At 42.3% G+C, this 15,462-nt stretch overlaps 1 protein-coding gene across 1 annotated transcript in view; it reads left to right on the top strand.

Moving 5' to 3' along the window:
* The first annotated feature begins 5,222 nt into the window (after positions 1-5,222).
* Usf3 (upstream transcription factor family member 3) overlaps positions 5,223-15,462 on the top strand; it is a 41,707-nt gene continuing 31,467 nt past the window's right edge. Inside the window, exon 1 of the mRNA XM_051191523.1 lies at positions 5,223-5,482. The gene's annotated coding sequence lies outside the window, so the exon portion shown is untranslated. The remainder of the gene's footprint in view (positions 5,483-15,462) is intronic.

Here is a 15,462-nt window from a genome sequence, read left to right on the forward strand (position 1 = left end):
TGTAGAATTTGTCCCAGGAATTGAAAATGAATTTGTGTATATTATATATTCCATCTTAATAGATGATGAAGATCTTCTGCTTGGATCATACCTAGCCTCATGGTTTGTTTCCACTTTTCAGCTTTCATTGTCAAATAGTTCATCTTTCCTGGCATCTCCAACATATCTGGGTCTTAGACTTTACTAGTTTCGTGAAATGGACTTTCAGGGCCTTGCAGATTGGAATCTGACCCTGCTGCACATTGCTTATCCTCGGTGACCTTTTGGAACTGTGCCATTAGTCCCATTTAGAGGCTGCCGCCAAGTTCTGGGGACAGCTCAAGATTCGGATGGTCTTGTCTCACAGTTCTGTTGGCCTCTACTAACCCTGAGAAAATGATTCTCTAGACATTTGATTTGAATATGGTGACATTCTCAGTTTTTTCCCTTAAGATGAATTTGCATTTTTGTAAAATGGATCCTTTGCTGGGTGAGCTGATGCACACAGCACTTTTTCTACTGCCCCAGTCTGAGGTTTTTTTCTTAATGGTGTTAATCTCTTTAACAATTACAAATGCTTAGACTTTGCCCTATTTTCCCTTTGCAACTTGTTATTACTTTTTCACCTTTCTGCTCCCTCACTGTACATTTCAGCAAGAACGGTGAGCAATACTTGTACCACAGGTATTTATGTTCCATCTTGAAATTTCGTCTATCAAAAAACAGGGTGTGAGGGATCTGATTACAATGTCTCTGTAGTCATGAAGAGGGATGAATGCTAATGCTCAACTTGCTTTCTCTTTTTAATTTTTTCTGCTACCCCTCCCCCACTGGGGACCCTGCCCCATAGGTAGTATCACATTCAGGGTAAGTCTTCTTTGGTTAAAATTTTCAGGGAACTCTTAGAGGCACACTCAGAGTGTGATAAAATTTGAATGATACAGAAATTAAAGAGAAGCTGAAAAGCTATAAAAGCCTTCAGTTACCATACTTATTGGTGAGACTTTGTCTCTTATATGTAAGATTGGGAAGAAGGCGAAGAAAGCTACTTTCAGCACTTGTATACTATTCTGTACTGTCACAGCCCAATGATTAAAAGCTTTAAACGTCCAGTTTGGGAAGAAGGAAATTAGTTTTTACTTGCAAGTGATATCATTAAACAAAATGCTGGTGGGTTCTGGAGAACTTCACTAGAGTTCACATAAAATTGAACAAAGTTAAAGTGGTGTCAATGTCGACACCAACCATTGCTGCAAAATTGAGTATATTAATATATCTACACTTGTATGATCACTTGACTATGTAAAGACACATGTAGGGGCAATTGTATTTATCAATGTCCAAATATCTTCATAATATACAAAAAGTAATTTTCAAACCATGGTGGCTCAGTCCTCTAGTCCTTCCTTCTGATAGCTGAGCAACACCAACCTGAACAAGAGTGAAGGAATGAAAACGAGCAGTAGAGGTTGTGGGAGAATTCCAGGATTACATAGAGACACCTGCTTTTTAAAAAGATGCTAGAGAGATGCCTCAGTGGTTAAGCACACTGTCTGCTCTTCCATAGGATCCAGATTCAATTCCCAGCATCCACACTGAAGCTCACAATTGACACCTTCATACCAATGCACATAAAGTTAACTTTTTTTTTTTTTAAAGAATGAATTGTTAAAATGCTCCTTGGACCCAAGGGAAACAACACTAAAATATCTAGAAGACAAAGGTTTATGTGATCTTGTATTAATAAAAGTTCTGTTTTCTTTGGGTTTCTCTTCCAGCCCTAGCTGTCATGGACCAGGGTGACCACAAAGTCACAGAGCTCTGCCTGCCTCTGCTGGTATTGAAGGGTTTTTTTTCCCTCCCTCCCACCTTCCCCCCTCCCCTCCCTTCTTCCTTCCCTTCCTTTCCTTCCTTTTATAAATATAGCCCCTCAGATATGATCTGTAGATGGACTTAAGTGATAGTACTGTCTGGCCTTGAACTCAGATTCACCTGCTTGCTTCCCAAGTGCTGGAATTGAAGGCAGGTACCAATGCAGGGACTGGCAGTGCTTTTAAAGACCTTAAGAAACACAAAACCCAACAGATGGTGGTGGTATACCCTTTTAATCCCAGCATTTGGGAGACAGAGGCATGTTTGAGGCTAGCCTGATTTACAGAGTGAATCTAGTACAGGCTGCACACAGAAACCCAGTCTTAAACAAAACAAATCACAAAACCCAGTGAATTTTATTTTACCATATAAAAATGTTCAGTTTATGAGATAACAAATGTCAATGCCTTTGACACTAAGAAAAGACTGCTGAAGGCAGGGTGGTGGATTTGCTTCCAGTTAGAAATTCACTTCCATACTCTGTGTGTGTGCCAAACATAAGACTTATAACCTGGCCAAACAGGTATTTCATGAGCAAATTCAGAGAGAGATTGATGGGCTGCTAGAACAATAAAGCTTTTATATTGACATTCTAAGAAGAGATTTTCGAAATGAAAAAAAAAAATTGTTTCAGTTGCATCAAGGATTTAACAGGCTAAGATTCAGATCTCACCTCTTGATTTCTGGAGGACAGACACACCACAATTGATAATTAGACTGGTAGACTCACAAGAAATCGAGAAAAAATGGACTATGATGACATGGAGAAATGCCTACTGAGTTGGCATCTCTATTGTGACCTATGCTCTTTTAGCATGGCCACCTAGCTGTGTGACACTGGAGCAATGGTTGCTTACTCAGGCCCTGACTTTCTTCATAAGTGAGATGACAACAGCTATATTGTGGATAGTTATGTGAATAAAACAAGTTAGTAAGCAAACCATTCTTACAAAATGCAAAACCCAAGCTGCACAATTGTTGAAAACATTAGTACAACATATACAGAAATGTTATGTCAATCAGAGATGCTTCCAGAGATTAAACTATAGTGTATGAAAATAAAATCCACTGTACTAAACCAATGTGACATGGAAATATACTCAGCACCGATACTTATTAGAAAAAGTGCTGCTGCTCATCTGTAACACCTATAATCCCAGCACCAGGGAAGCTCAGGTAGTGGGACCAGTTTAATGATGTCTCAAAATATCTATGGAAGCTGTCTCAAAAGTTAAGGGATGACAAAAGCTCAGTGTCAGTGCTAGTGTGAACTATCTGTACCCTTCATATACTGCTGTTGGTAATGCAAAATAAAGATTTCAACCTCTGGTAGGACAGTGGTGGTGCATGCCTTTAATCCCAGCAGTTGCGAGGCAGACACAGGTGGATCTTGGCCAGCCTGGTCTATAAAGTGAGTTCTAGGACAGGCTCCAAAGTTACACAAAGAAACCCTGCATCAAAAAACTTGAAAAAAAAAAAAAATTACTACCTCTAGAAAAGCTGGGGTATTCCAGAAACATGGAAATAAACACTGTACTACTCCCATTCAGAAAGGAAAAGAGGGCTCTGAAACAAGCTAGAAAGCCTAACTCTCAAAGTTAAAAAAGCAAGTTTTTATTTGGGACTGAAAGGCTGCAGGACCTGGCGGGACAGAAACTTCTGTTGACAGAAGACAACTTGGAGTCTGTTATCTCTTTCCACCACATAGGTTCTGGAGACCAAACTCAGGTGAGCCGGCTTGTTGGCAGGTGGCACCTTTACTTTGGACCACTTTCCCATCTCATCAGTTAAGGATTTGAACTTCAATTAGGAAATGAGGATTAAAATTAAGTTAATATTCTGACCTTTATTGATCAGAAATTGTTGAGTTTATTTTTAAATCATATCTGAATGGTATTAATAATAGTTCAAAAATTCTGTTTTCTAAATCATCAAAACTTTGTTTTGCTTCTGGATGTAGAGGTGCACCCTTTTAATTCAAGCACTGGTATTCAAAATACAGAGGCAGCTGGATCTCTGTGAGTTCAAAGACAGCTTAGTCTCAACAAAAAACCCAACAGATTTGATTTTAATTTATTATAGTTCGGGAAGTTATGTATACCCTGGGTTTGATATTTGTTACCCATAGAACCTTAAATTTTTACTAAGATGGAAATCATGTGGCTGGACATTATAGTTTCATGGGTGTGTCATTAGTATTACCATTATAGCCCTGACTCATAAGGTCTCTGCTGCATGGGATTGGGCATAATACATTCAAAGGCTAATTAAAACTCACTCCCCTGGGCCAGATGGGACAAGGAGGTGAAAAAAAAAAAAAAAATCAAACTGCGGAGTAAAGATAGAGCCTCCTTACTGTACACCTTTTTCTCAGCACACGGTGTTTCCGCTGCTTATTTGCCATAGATGTGACTATATCTGGTTGTGAAGAGTACATAAACCTTTCACCTCCATTAGGTGGAGGGCCGGACACCTGTCACAGGGAGACAGGCTTGTGAAATGAAACAAAACTAGGAAAAGGTAGTTGGGAACCACTCAGTTCGGGAGCTCCAAACGCACCTTAGAGGACTCTGAGGTCTCCAGTCCTAGACACAAGTGTCTAGTTAATCTACAAGTTTAGGATTCCAATCCCCTCCCTAAAAGTCACACACTGCCTCCCATAGCTGGGAGCTCCCGGGCATTTCTGGAGATGGCCTTCATATTTTCTGGCAAATAAAGGCCCTCCGGAGCCAACAGTTGACGAATTTCAGCAGCCTTGGGTCTGCAGAGATCTTGCACTGAAAGGGAAGTCCGGACAGAACCGAAATTCCCCACCTCACCACGCTTCCCGCCTTCTGATCCTGCAGGCTAAAGGGACTTGCGAATCTCCGAAAGCCTCTGGTGCCCTTCACCTCTTAACTTCTTCCACTTCTAAGCTCACACTGAAATATGCCACAAGTACAGCGTAGAGCAGGATGCAAGGAAGTTTCTTAAAACGGCATTTCCAGCTTCCCAGAGCGTCCCCTTTAAGGAAGCAGGCCAACCTCTTTCTCATCCAACTACTGGCTTTCCTTTCTGCCCGTCACTCTACCTTTAAGAATATTTCCTGTTCTTTCAACCCAACTTGCACACCTCCGCCCCCCGGCCGTGTTCATTGGGCCGCCTGAGGCCTGTTCCCTCCTAGCTTTTCCCTCCACCTCCTCCCGCCCTGTAGCCTAGCGCAGCGGAATTCCGCCTCCTGATTGGCTACGGCGGCAGCTTCCCCGGCACCGGATTGGCGCGCCGGCCGGCCGGGGGCGGGCGCGCAGCGCATCCAGGCTAGGCTGTGCGCGTGCGGAGCGGCCACCGCGGGAGGGGCGGGAGGGGCGGGAGGGGCGGGGGGAGGGGGGCTGGGAAAGTTGAGGCCGTGCAGCCGCCGGCTCTCCGGCCTCGAGGGCTCGGGCTCGCTGCGGCGGCGGTGGCCGCGAGCCGAGGCGACGGGGGCGGGGGGAGAGGAGGGCCCGGGCCCGCGCTCCCCCAGCCCCGCAGAAGCAGGCGGCGGCTGCGGACCCCGACTCTCGCCTGGCCGGCCAGACACCGCTGCCTTCCGCTCCTGGGACCATGACCCAGGCGGGGGTCGCCGCCACCGCGGCCCGGAGCGCGTCGCCAGCGGGTGAGTGGCTGCGGGAGGGGGCGCTGACAGCCTGGGCCGCGGCTGCGGGGGCGGCTCCGGGGGGCGGCCCCGGGCTCAGCTCCACCCACCCCCTCCTAGCAGCGCGAGGTGAGGGCTGAGCTGAGTGTCCCTCGTTCCTGGGCCCCCCAGAGCGCCCACCTGCCCCGGGGCACGCGTCCTCTGCACCCCGGCCTGCCCGCACCCTCGGTGCCAGGCCCGCGGGGGTTCGCCCTGCTCCGGTGCGCGCCGGCGGACAGAGGCCCCATGCTGCCCTGGGTGCATAAAGACCTGGGCAGCCAGGTCCTCACCGGGTGGGTGGCCTTTGCCCGCCTCCTTCACCTTTTGCCATCTCTCCCATCTCTTTCCTTGTCTTCTGACTTTCCTCCTGACCTACTCGTCAAACTCGTGCTTTTGTAACTTTCACCCCTGTGCCGGAGAGTTAGGCTGGCGTTTTCTTCTTAGAAGCCCATCTTTTTTGCTTCGGAACAGCATACTGGTCCAAGCGAATGAGTAGCTCGTCTGATTTCATATTTCCTGAAGAAGCATAAGGTTTGTGGGCTCTTGCTGAGGTTGGACGTTTTGACTATTGAGTTCTCTTCTCTCTGGAGGGTCTTTTTGCTTTTATTGACCTCGTCTGCAGATAAGAAATCACATAAAACTGCCAAACCCTAACTAATGCTCGAATAACATTTTACCAGTAAGTAGAGTGAAGTAACACACAGGACAGTTCTTGCTAACTTTACAGGTAACAGTGGGCAGATTTCTTAAGGAAACTTCATGGTGAGTGAACCCTGTAGCACCTTACCCTCATGGCCAGCCAGACATGCTTTCTGACGGCTCAACAGTCAACTTAGTGAAGTTTTCCTTTCCCCCAGGACTCTGGATTTGCTGTGAAGATACTGAGTTTCCATTTATTTAGGAAGTACACTGAAAGTATGTGTTGCAAAATAAGTAAGATACGTTGTAATCATCCCACTTTCTGAAACAAACCAAGAGTTGTACACAAAAGCTGTGTCAAGCATGTGCCACCATTTCAAAAGTTTGGGCACCTAATCTAGGCAGTATGACTTAGAGTCTCCGGATTTTTTAAAGCAGTTTTGTGAGTCTGGGCATGGATGAAACTTAGGACATTTCTTGATACAAAAACATTTCCTTGCAGTGTAGTAAAGGCCACTTAGAATAGTTATTTTCTGGCTTAGTTGTCTATGGAACATTACAAAAGTTAAAAAAAAAATCACAGATTTTACAGTGAGCTGGCTGTGCATGAAACACTAAGAAAACACTGTTTAACTCAGGTTGGAAGAGAAGCTTCCACAGGTAGCAAGCTCAAAACCACTGTCATTAAACCCAGGTCTTAATGTTATCTCACAGAGTTCCTTCCTGTAGTCAAGCTCCGTGCTTCCTAAACTGGACTGTTTCTTATGATCACCTTGTTTCATTTCCCAGACATTACCTTTGATCTGGAGGGAGGTAGGCTGTGGGTACACCTCTGAAAGCTCTCCAGGCCATTAGGCCCAGCAGCCAGGGCTGAAAATTACCTTAAACTTGGTACAATGTCCAGACTGTTCCACTTGTATTCCAGGGTTTTCCATGGCAAGCCTTCAGCTGTGTATTCAACTGTTGCGCTAAAGCCTTCCTTGTGAACCTTTGGACCGCCTCACTTCCACAGATAATGCAATTTAGATCCTTGCTGTTCCTAAATTGGGTGTTTCTCAGGTTATGGATCCCTACCCCCTCCCCATCAACAATATCTGGGGTAGAGTCTAAGTCTTTGGTATGTACATACATACCATACATATACACCTTGAGGATATGTATGTATTAGTATAGGATATATATTATATATGTATATATTAGTATAGGGTATATATTATATATGTATATATTAGTATAGGGTCTTTTTTTGCTCCTAGGCTGACCATGAATTTGCAGCAATCCTTGTGCCTTTATCTCCCAAGTGTTCGGATTATAGATGTCTACTGATGTGTGTGTGTGTGTGTGTGCGCGCGCACACACACACACACACACACACACACACAGACACACACTTGCCACAGTATATATCTAGGGCCCAGAGGATAACTTGAGTCACGTCTCTTTCCTGCTGTGTGGGACTGGACTCAGGTTGTCAGGCTTGGCAGTTAGTACTCCCTAAGCCATTTTACCAAGCCAACAATTTTTGTTCTGTTACTGTAAACCAGGCTAGCATTGAACTCTGAGATCTGCCTGTCTCTGCTTCCTCTGTGCTGGGACTAAAGGTACGTGCCAACACTTGGCTAACAACACAAATTAAAAATTTTAATTATACTTTCTTAATGAGGGTTTCCTCAGAGAAATTACCCTCATTTTTGTTTATTTATTTCAGCATTGCTTTGTTTGTTTTGGTTTGTTTTTTTTTTTGAGGCAGTATTTCAATGTGTAGCTTTGGCTGTCCTGGAACTTGATCTATAAACCAGGCTGTCCCAAACTCACAGAGTGCCTTTGCCTCCCAAGTGCTTTATTAAGGGTGTGCATCACCACCACTCAGCTACTTTTTAATTGGAATAGAATTTTTTCACTTTCTCCTCTCCTTTTCTTTCCTCCCAGCTACCCTTCCTCAATCCCTCCCATGTCCCTTCTACTCTCAAGTTGATCACCTTTTTCTTTATTACTGCTTTTTACATACATATATGTGTATACATAATTATGTGTGTGCAGAGTATATATAAATACAACCTTCTGAGTCTTTTTTTGTTGGTGGTGTGTATATGGTTTCAAGTTGATCTCTTGCAGTTAATAAAGGGATTCATCTCTGGGTGAGGCTAATTCTTTTCCCAACAGTCATTAGTTGCCTGTAGTTCTCTGTCTAGGTATGGGAAGATGATGGACTTACCTCCCTTCCATATTAGCATGCCCATTGGTATTGCCTTTGTTCTGAACTGGTTTATGCAGGCATTTCTAGGAGAGACCAGTTCACAGCAGACTTCCAGGTATTCTTGCTCTTACAGTCTTTCCTATCCTAAGCTGGGCTCCCCATAATAATCTGTTGTTTTCTGCATTGTGTCCAGTCCAGTTTTTTTTTTTTTGTCTTGTTTTGTTTTTGTTTTGTGATGGTCTCCATTGCTGTAAAGAGATGTGTCTTTGATGAGGGGTGGCAGCTACACTTAAAGGTGATTGCCACATCTTGACCAGTTTATGATGCATGCTCTTTGAACTTTCATACTACATGTTGTTTAAAAGACTCCCTTTGTACTGATAGTATGGATTAGTGGCAAGGGTATTTTGTTTTTGTGGTTTACAACATTCTTGGACTCGTTATAGCCATGGTTTTGGGTTTGATTCCTGTTGTCTCTTAGCATTACAGGTATTCAGTTACTGTAGGCATGCATGGATGCATAGGTTTGTTGTTGGTGGTGGTGGTGGGCTTTTGTTTTATTTTGTTGTTTTTTAAACAGCATTGGCTATCCCAGAACTCCCTACGTAGACCAGGTCTTGAGATCTACCTGCCTCTGCCTCTGCCTCCACATGCTGAGATTATGGTTGTATTCCACCATGTCCTGCTTTCAGGATTTGTGTGTTTGTTTTTTGTTTTTGTTTTGTTTTTTTTCCTGGTATTTATGTGATTTTTTTCCCCCCAAGCAGGTTGATTATTTTCTTTTTCATGGTCCCCAGTCCAGCTTGCATTTATTTCTGTGTTAGTACTTAACAGATTGCCACAGGTTGTTTATCTGACTGCTAGATTTCAGGTCCTCTATGTTCAAGGTCATGATCCTCTTGTATTCCTAAATGCAATATGGCAGAGCTAGAACATTCCAGCCATGGGAACTGTGCCCTCTAATATCAAATTTGTTATTAACAGACACTAAAAAATATGTTAAATGTAATTGCTGTATTTTATTATATACACATCTTTAACAAAAGTTGATTTGATGATGGGCAGTAGTAGAGCACACCTTTAATCCCAGCATTCAGGAGGCAGGTGGATCTCTGTGAGCTTGAGGCCAACCTGGTCTACAGAGTTAGTTCTAGGACATCCAAAGCCACACAAAGAAATCCTGTCTTGGAGGGAAAACAAAACAAAACAAAAAAGGTTAATTAGACATTAAGTGACTTTGCCACTACATATTGTCTTAACTTCAGTTATGGATTTTACATAGTGATACACCCCTTAAATGTGTAGTCTTTCATATGTACATATACCTTGAACATTTTTCTCTGAGCTTGTTATCCGTAAAATATTTGTGAAACTCTTGCAAAGAGGAAAATTCTTAACTGTTCAATTGGATAATTTTTCTTTTTCTCATTAAATTTTCCATGTGGGTACAATTGTGCTATTTCAGAAGGCCAGATCTTTTAATTAGATCAGTAGGGCATGATAAGTTGCTCCTATTAATGTGCTAATACTGTGTTTTTAATTCAGTTCATCAAGTATTTATTGAGTACTTAGATTTGCTTAACACCATAGGTGCTAAAGAGAATATTGAAATAATAAATAGTGAACTCAGCTATAAAGAAATTTGGGGAGGACTGGGGAACATCAGGTAATTAAGGGGCTCATTGCAGCATTTGTTGGCTGTCAAGTTAACCTGTGATTAATAATAATAATAATAATAATAACAACAACAACAACAATAAAGGAAAGACTCATCATTCTTTTTTGCCTGTTGTGTGGCTGATTGAGGAGCCCTAGACCTCTTTATCTCTCAGTTAATGACAGCACCTTTGGATCACCTGGTGAAAGAATTCTCACATTAGCTGCTGTAATTTCTTAAATAGCAGAAGCTGCAGAGAAGGGGGAGAGGAGAACAAAAGAAGGTGTGACTGAGAGAGCCACCACTTCTGTGTCTGCACTCCATGCAGGACCAATTTCTTTTTAGTTAGTAGCAACTGAATTTGATTTGGGCTAATGTAAGCAGAAAGTGGAGAATTACAGATGTATGCTGCCTAAGCCCGCAGAACCAAAACAGTGTAACGGTGAAGCCTTGGGAAGATTAGGAAATGCTAGTCCACAGCATTTGGGTAAGTCAGCCCCAGACAGCTTTCCTTCTTGTGCAGAGAGTCTTAGCTGTTAGCCCTGGGCCACACCTCTGATGGCAGCCCATGTTTGAAGGCCTGTTTGAGTTCAAGAGTAAGGAGGAGAAACTCTTCAAAGGAGACACAGGATATTGCCACCAGACAGGCAGAGCTGCAGGTATTTTCTACAGATGGCTGTATTTGGCAGTGTGAAGCCTTTGGTGCTCTTGATGTAAGCAGTTTTTAGATTGAAAGTCAGTACTAGCTGAAGAATGAATGGAAAGTAAGGGAAGAGAGCAAGTGTTAGTTGTTCACGAAGCTTGTTGGTCAGAGAAGAAGAGGATATTAGGCCCAAAAAATAAATCGTTGAAGCTTTTCAAGTGGAGAGAAATGAGTAAGGATGCATTTTAATGGAAAAGTACCAGTAGGGTAAAGGAAAGTAAATTATCAATGAGAGAAAAGAGACATGATGTAGCAGGTAATCAAGTCGTGAAAATGGTGCAGTCCATCCAGAGTAAGGGAAGAGGGTTGGTGTTAGCTAGAAATGCTAGGAAGCTTTGTCGGGGAAGACAGACTTGCCTCGGATTTTGAAGGATTGACAGGAGTTGGGCAAGTCATGAGAGGTTAAAAAGGTCATTTCAGTGAGAGAACAGCATGAACTTAGGAAAAAATGAGCTTCCTGATAAGGAGACCAGGAAGAGCAAATCTGAGTTGGTTAGGATGGAGAGTAAATGGCATGATCAGCTACTTATTCATGGTCCTCTGTGTTGTGCCAGGTGGATGTGGGTGGGTGAGACTGAAAGCCAGGACCCAGAGTTTAGATGTGATGCAATAGTTGTTAGGCAAGAGTACAGTTGTCCTTTGGTAATGGTGTAGACTTTGTTCTAGGGTCATTCCAGAGGTACAAACATTTAAGCCTCCTTTAGGGAACTAGATAGATGACTCAATGGTTAAGAGTACACACTGTTCTTTCTCGTGTGGTTCCCAGCACCCCTGTACAGTGGATGACAACCACCTGGAAGTCCTCAGGCCTCTGAAGCACCTGTGCTCAAGTGTACATACTCTGCCTCCCCCCACACATAATTTTAAAAATTAAATATGTCTTTGAAAGTCTCACAATGGCATAGTGTTTTCATGTTTGCATAACCTATGCACATCCTCCTATATACTTTAATTACTTGTAGATTATTTGTAATACTTTATACAACTTAAATGCTATAAAAATTCAGCCATACACTGAAGATGTGATACAGTTTGAGAAATATGTGAAGGTGATTTCATTATTATGTGGCCATCATGTATTCTTAGACTAGAGATATATAGCCTGTTACATCTGTAAGTCTTATGCTGCAGCCTGTTCTCCCAGGCTACAAACTATCTACCACATTATTGTCATAAAGATTATAGACAATCATAACATGGTGGTCCTTAAATGTATAAACTTATGCAAACATAGACAAGATACAGTAAAATAAGAGGTAGTAGAAATCTTCAACTCCATTACAGTGTTGGGGGACCACTGTTGAATATGTGGGCTATGAGTAACTAAACATCATTATGCAGTGCATGGCTATACTAATTAATGCTGTGTTTTGGTTTTTCAAGACAGGGTCTCTTTGTGTAGCCCTGGCTGTCCTGGAACTAGCTCTGTAGACCAGGCTGGCCTCAAACTCACAGAGATCCACCTGCCTCTACCCTGAGTACTGGGATTAAAGGCACGCACCACCACAGCAAGTTCTATATTTCTCTTGAGGTTTAATTTTGTGGACAGGATCTTGCTATGTAGCCCAGGCTACCCTCACACTTTTTATGCTCCTGCCTTAGTGTCCCAAGTCCCAAATTACACACATGTTACTATACTGTATTGTACTTTAGAAAATAGTAACAAGGCTGGAGAGATGGCTCAGATTAGGAGCACTAGCTGCTCCTCCATACATCCTGAGCTCAAATCCCATTTCAGCAACCACATGGTGGCTCACAACCATCTATAGAGAGATCTGATTCCCCCTTCTGATGTGCAGGTATACACGCAGATAGGACACTCATATACAGAAAAAAGAAAATAATAACAGTGGGGGGAATCATTATATATATTCAGTATAGCTAAAAATTTCTCCCAATTTTTTGGTTCAAGAATTACTGGATTAATGGATATGGAACTTTGTATAAGGAGGGCTGATCCTGCTGTAAATTCTTGAGCATGAACATGATGGTGTTTGATGAATTAGAAGGAAAGATCAGTGGAATGTTGGGGTGGGTATAAAATCCATGAAGGGCAGGAAGGGGATTGAAAAAAGGTATGTAAAAGGAGCCTAAACTAACATGAACAGGGAAAAGTAGATGGGATAAAGATAATAGCTCTTGGTAAGGAGGTCTGAGTTTGTTTTGAGATTAGAACCAGATTAATGGAGACTTTGAATGAATAAATCTCTTACAGGGTGAGGTAGTATGTTCCAAATAGGCTTCTTCGTTTGTTTTGGAAGAAAATTTTCTACTTATTGAAAATGTTTGGAATTTCTGAAAATTAGAAAACTCATGGACTTAAACAAATGCTGAATCTTGCCATGTTGAGAAATCTATAAATCTCATTCATGCATCAAGTAAGTTTCCTGTCAACTATGGAAAAGCCCCAAAGCTAAAGATTGAAAATCTAAGTGGATTAAGGGTGGTGAGAAAGTAGCCAGATACTGTGGATTACCAGATTCCAAGCAACTGCCCCAGGACCTGCTAGCATGCTATGGGTGGTTATAGTTTTAACTGTCAGCTTGACACAAACTGGAGTCCCCAGGATGAGAATCTTAATATGATGAATTATTTGGGTCATGCTGTACTGTGGACAGGTCTGTGGAAGACTGTTTTGATTTTGTTAATTGATAAAGGGAGATCCAGACCATTGTGGGATACATCATCCCTACAAGGACTCCTGAGCAGAGTAAAAGAGGAGAAATCTAGCTAAGAGCAGCATCAGGCAAGCAAGGATGCATTTGTCTGACTGTAGAGGTCATGTGACCTGCTTCAAGTTCCTGCCTTAACTTACTCTCAATGATGAACTGTGATCTGGAACTGAAAACAATTAAAGCTCTCTTCCATAAATTTCTAGTTGTCAAGGCATTTTATTACATCAACAGAAATGAAATAGAATAGACACCTTATAGCATACCTGTATATACTAGGGTCATGTCCGGCATGCCCTTTGTAGAACCAGAAAGAGCAGCATGGCCATATCTTAGAGAATTCTGATCCCACTGAGACTGTGGAGCCCTTTCCTGCAGAGGCACATTTGGCTCCTGACTTCTGCTCACAGAGACTTCTGGTAGTTCAAATGCCTGCAATCAGCAGGAGGATTGATTTTTCCCATATATTAAAACAGTGATTCTTAGAGCTGGAGAGACAGTTAAGAGTGCTTGCTGTTTTTCCAGAGGACCTGAGTTTGATTCTCAGCACCCACACCAGAGAGCTCACAACTCCCTATAACTCCAGCTCCAGGGGCTCTAACTCACTCTTCTGGCTCTGTCTTGCCATTGCACAGATGTGTCACATATACCCACAAACATACATACACAAACAATAAAACATTTTAACAAATGGTTCTTAGTTGAGGAGCATTGATTGGCCTAGGGAGCTTTTAAAAATAGGATTTCATTCTGAGCTCCAGGCTGCCTTAGAAATTCTATCTCATGTCTCAGTCTCCCAAGTCTGGAGGTTACAGGTATATTTCACCACACCCAGGGGGAGTACACTTTTTACATCCAAGATGTAATTGATAACAGCTGTGCTGGGAAAACCAAAGTTAGTCATTGGTTTGTTAACCAAGAATTGTTATATATTTAAGGAGAATCAATGAGAGACCAAGCCCAACAAATAAATTAATCTTATAGAAATTACATTGAATAAAACAAGGGAATATAATAACAAGGGAATCCTCAAAGATTTGGAAGACTGCCATTTCTATAAAACAACATTGGATTGTTATGAAAAGGAAGTGAGAACCAGCAAGTTTCTAGAAACTTAAAACAATTTCTGAAATAAAAACTTCAGCAGCAGCATGGTTTAACCATTGACTAAATGAAGTTGAAGACTTCCAAAATTCTGATCCTAGGACAAAGGAAAATCATGTGATGTTAAGGTATTGGCTATAGACCTAGGAACTCTCCCTTTAGTACTGAAACTCCAGACAGTTTTAGTGAGCCCCTGGCAGAAATCGGTGGCAGCAGTTAGTTGATTGGCAGTAGAGTTTGTTAAAACTTGTTCAGTGGGAGGGGAGGAGATTGTAGGTGCAGTTTGTTTGTTTGATAGTTTTGTTGACGTGTATATTTACTTATTTTAAGATTTATTTTTAAGTAAGTATGTGTGTTTCTTGTGTGAGTATGTCCATGTGAGTTCTGATGCCCACAAAGGCCAGAGGTGCCAAATCCCTCTGGAGCTGGAGTTGTATAGATGTGAGAACTAAACCCAGGTTTTCTGCAAGAGCAGTATATGCTCTTGGTGGATGAGTCCTCTCTACAATACCTGTTTTCTTTTTTTTGAGAGTTTCTTTTTAAAACCTTAAAAGATTTTATTATTTATTTTATGTGCATGCATGTTTTGCTCTGTACATATGAACACCATATGTGTGCCTAGTGCCCTGAGAGGCCAGAAGAGTGTTTCAGATCCTCTGGAACTGGAGTTACAATGGATTGTGAGCTACCATGTGGGTACCGGGGACTAAAGGTCCTCCAGAAAAGTGCTTACCCCTGAGGTACCCCGTCACCCTATGAAGAGAGGTACCTGTTGTATATTATGGGTTGGCTCACAGTCCTCCTTCTTCAGCTTCCTGGGTGCTGTGATTCAAGAGGTACACTACTGTGATTGGCTGATGGTTTTCAATAGGAAGTAGCTGTTTAGATTTCCTTGTAGTTGGTCTCTGTGTCTGTGTATTCTGCATCTGCACATTTGACCAGCCACTGATTGATCTGTGCTGAATATGTATGGGTTCTTACCCTAACAAC

The sequence above is a fragment of the Phodopus roborovskii genome, unplaced genomic scaffold (genome assembly GCF_943737965.1).
Source record: "Phodopus roborovskii unplaced genomic scaffold, PHOROB, whole genome shotgun sequence".
Classification (NCBI taxonomy): domain Eukaryota; kingdom Metazoa; phylum Chordata; class Mammalia; order Rodentia; family Cricetidae; genus Phodopus; species Phodopus roborovskii.